Raw genomic sequence first — 4,559 nt, forward strand, 5'->3', positions numbered from 1 at the left:
AAAGGCATCAGACGAAACGGACTGAGAAAAAAAGGCATCAGACGAAACCGGACTCAGACAAAAAGGCATCAGACGAAACGGACTCAGGAAAAAAAGGCATCAGACGAAACGGACTCAGACAAAAAGGCATCAGACGAAACGGACTCAGACAAAAAGGCATCAGACGAAACGGACTCAGACAAAAAGGCATCAGACGAAACGGACTGAGACAAAAAGGCATCAGACGAAACGGACTCAGACAAAAAGGCATCAGACGAAACGGACTCAGACAAAAAGGCATCAGACGAAACGGACTCAGAAAAAAAGGCATCAGACGAAACGGACTCAGGAAAAAAGGCATCAGACGAAACGGACTCAGGAAAAAAGGCATCAGAAGAAACGGACTCAGACAAAAAGGCATCAGATGAAACGGACTCAGACAAAAAGGCATCAGACGAAACGGACTCAGACAAAAAGGCATCAGACGAAACGGACTCAGACAAAAAGGCATCAGACGAAACGGACTCAGGAAAAAAAAAGGCATCAGACGAAACGGACTCAGACAAAAAGGCATCAGACGAAACGGACTCAGACAAAAAAGGCACTCAGACGAAACGGACTCAGACAAAAAGGCATCAGACGAAAGGGACTGAGACAAAAAGGCATCAGACGAAACGGACTCAGACAAAAAGGCATCAGACGAAACGGACTCAGGAAACTCAGGAAAAAAGGCATCAGACGAAATGGACTCAGACAAAAAGGCATCAGACGAAACGGACTCAGACAAAAAGGCATCAGACGAAACGGACTCAGGAACAAAGGCATCAGACGAAACGGACTCAGACAAAAAGGCATCAGACGAAACGGACTCAGGAAAAAAAGGCATCAGACGAAACGGACTCAGGTGGAGTATCGCGTTGCCCCGCCCCAGGTGACGTCACACGCACGCGGTTCAGAGGAAGTGGTATATAACGGTTGATTGATGGCAAAAGGAGGTAAGCAGCGTCTGATATATTATATTTTAACAGTTTTATTCAAATGTTACACTAATTAAGTTATATATGGAAGAGAACATGGATTTCGAGAGTCTTGTGTGCACGTTTAAAATGTTAGTTAGCTATATTGCAACTAGCGAGCTTTTATTTTGGCAAAGTGCAGTAAAAATTACCCTTACGAAAAATAACCATGGTTTTACTACCAGAAAAAAAAAAAAAAAAAATGGTTTTGATATAGTTAAATCATGGTATCCACGGATTAACCATGGTTTTGCTATACTAACCATAGTTTAACCATGGTGTTTGTAGTTAAACTGTGGTTATACAAATGCTAATCATTACACTAAAAAAAACATGTTACTACACTTTTACTATAATAAAATCACAATGCATTATATACATATATATATATATATATATATATATATATATATAGATATGTATATATATATATGTATATGTATGTAAACCCTTTATGTTGCTTCATCTCATAAATAATCATAACAACAATTATAATACATTATAAAACGTACTTATTTGTGGATATAACTTTTATGAGTATGATTATGTATAACACGCAATAAACACCATGCTAAATCCACATAATTTATAATGGATTATAAGTCTTATATCTTGACATTATTTATTTAAGATCTGTACAGTATCTTACTATCTTATTGATATTACAGTAAATATAGTTAAAATCAAATGTGCCATATTACACATTCATCTGATCAGATATCTGATCTTATGGCTGTTTAAGGAAAAATATTATTTTTATTTTCATTATTATTGTTGTTATTTATAAGTGGTATTTGTCTGCTTTAAGTAAAGTAACAAGTCAACAATGCCAAGATATGAGACTTATATTATATCTATGGGAAACATAATCCATTGTAAGTTAAGTGGATGCATTATATTCATTGTGTATTATAAATCATAATCTTAAATGCTATAACCTCAAATAAGTAAATATTATAACACATTAAAACTGTTGTTATGATTACTCATTAGATGATACAACATATTATAATGTTTTTTATAATGCATTATGCATTCATTATAATGCCATAAGAATACTCTTATAATGTGTTTTAAATACGGGCTTCATAGAAAGTGTTACCGTTAAGTTTAATCGATAATGTACTGCTTCACTGATGTTAAATATACAATATAGCCTTATACAAATGAAAAAAACTATTTTCATGCTTAATCTTATGCTTTTATCTTGCAGTGAAAGGCGTCTGAGAAGATTAATAAAATCAAGTGAGCCACAGAGATGGCATCGTCCAAGAGCACAGGTAAGTATTTTTCTTTTCTGCACTTGGTAAGAACACTATTAACTCAAAGAAAGTATATGTAAACATTAAAACATCATAGACTAATAATGAACAAGAGTGCAGATCAAATAAATGAAAATCACCCACGATCAGTAAACAATTTTTAACTATTACTGTATTTGTTTTATATTAAGGGAGTACATCCAGAGGCAGTGAGTGAACTTCTTGTCCTGAAACCAAAATCAGTTGGGAATACTGGAATCAAGTCTACCCTACACAAGGCTTACACAGGTAATTCACAACTCTGTTTGTGTGTGTGTGTGTGTTTGTTTCTGTTTGTATGTGTGTGCGCGCACAGCTACAGCTTAATGTCTTCATGACTGATAATTTGTGTTCATTTCTTTAGGTCCCCTTCCAGATGCTGATGTCTTGGCTTCTGGTGCAAAACTAAGTCAGATTAATCCCAAGCCTTTGCTGGCACACATACTTGATGGCATGTCAAAAGTAGAGTTGGTCCCCTCACAATTCAGTCCTGTACCTCATGGCAATCCACTTTCATACCAATGTCTCCCTATAGCTGCAGGTGTTCCTGATGTTAATTTTCCCCCATTACCTGTGCTTGGTTATCAGTTTGGCTGTAATTTTAAATTTGTGCCCACACACCATCAAGCACTTCATCTGGAGTCTATAAAGGTTACCCATAGTTCAGCTTGCCAGATTGAAGAGGCCAAAAGACTACAGTCAAAATGCACTGCTCAGGTTCCATTTATGAAAATTCAAAGAGGACTAGCCAAACTTAAAGTGACCCATAAGTACTACTGGCAGGTACAACGTCAGCTTGCAGTTACTGGTCTACATTGGTGTGACTTTTGTGAGCGACACAAAATCAGATTTCACAATAAAGAGGATCTGGCGACATGATGCCTTCATAGCATCAATGAGAGACAAGCTACACATGTACTATTATAACTTTTTTATGGATTTGTATCTTTCAGTGGTATGAATGGGCAGATTCTGTTCATATTATAGTATAAACTTAAGATTTATTTTTACATTAATAATAAGTATATATTTTATGTAGTTGAGTAGTATGTAGCATTATTTTTGTAGTAGATCTTTTGTAACATATTAGATACATCACAAATTATAACATTAAATATATAGTACTTGCTATTAATTAGATGTAAATATGTACATACCAAGGTGAATACATTGTTTTGTATTAGATCTTCTGTAATGTATATGATATGCATACACATAGTTGTATATTTTTTCAATTGTGAAATAACAATGAACACCAGAATGGACTTTTTTTTTCATGAATTATTATAAAAAGACTTTTCATTGTCAACTATTTCATTGTGTCTGTCAAATTATTTTCGGGGAAATTTTATATAAATAATTTCAATATACATAAGATAAAATTTTCTTTTCAATAAAAAGTAAAAACTAAACTAAAAATAAATAAGTAAAAACACGTTTAATGATGGTAAGTAGTATTAAAGGTATGTACTGCAACTAACTGAAAAAGTAACAAAAAAAGTATTTTAAAAAAACTACTAGCAAAAGTTAACACTAAAACACTACTATTGTAATAATCACAGTCATTCTAAAAAATGTAATATACTAATATACATTCACTGCTCAAGAAACATTGGTCCCTGATAGTTAACCATAAAACAGCAATTATGCCAGATCTGATTAATACTTCCTGACAAGGTGAGTGTGGCACAACAGAATCCCAGATGTGGAACTTCTTCTAATCACCCTTTCCACCAGAATTCTGGGCGTGCAATGGCCTGTGTTTTTTCCACAGTCCTGTTTGCTGAACTGCTTGGCACATTTGAAAGGTGGAATGATCGGTCTAGCACCAACACTGGAGAGCATATCTTCAATAGTGAACCCCTTGTCTGCCATGACCACATCTCCAGGCTCAAGCAGGTCCAAAATGACGGATTTCTTCGTGATTTCTTTGTCAGAGATTGAACCGGTGTAGATAAAAGTCACTGCACCACATGGAGCTACCCCAACCAGACCTTTGAATGTGGTAGTGCTCTTGTAACTGGAGAAGATCTCAGAGTGGAGTATCAGTGATGTAGGGCTTTCACAGCGGATTTCTGTGCAGTCCAGGATGACATGCAGGTTTGGATTGAACAAACGGTAATTCTCTGGCATGGAGGAGCTTATTTGTTGCCTGGACATCTAAATGGGTACTGAACCGGGGTAATTAGCCCAGGTGATAATGGTCCCTGCTCACCGTAGCCATGCTTACCCCGAAAATGTCAGCGATAACTTGATTGACTGA

The 4,559-nt window shown here is 35.7% G+C and overlaps 1 long non-coding RNA gene across 1 annotated transcript; it reads left to right on the forward strand.

The window, feature by feature from the left end:
- The first annotated feature begins 756 nt into the window (after nucleotides 1-756).
- On the forward strand, nucleotides 757-3,118 carry LOC122144644. The gene is made up of 4 exons (XR_006159800.1): nucleotides 757-974; nucleotides 2,209-2,275; nucleotides 2,449-2,545; nucleotides 2,661-3,118. It is a non-coding gene; the product is annotated as an uncharacterized LOC122144644 (long non-coding RNA).
- The last annotated feature ends 1,441 nt before the right edge of the window (nucleotides 3,119-4,559 follow it).

The sequence above is a fragment of the Cyprinus carpio genome, unplaced genomic scaffold (assembly GCF_018340385.1).
Source record: "Cyprinus carpio isolate SPL01 unplaced genomic scaffold, ASM1834038v1 S000006746, whole genome shotgun sequence".
In the NCBI taxonomy this organism is placed as follows: Eukaryota; Metazoa; Chordata; class Actinopteri; order Cypriniformes; family Cyprinidae; genus Cyprinus; species Cyprinus carpio.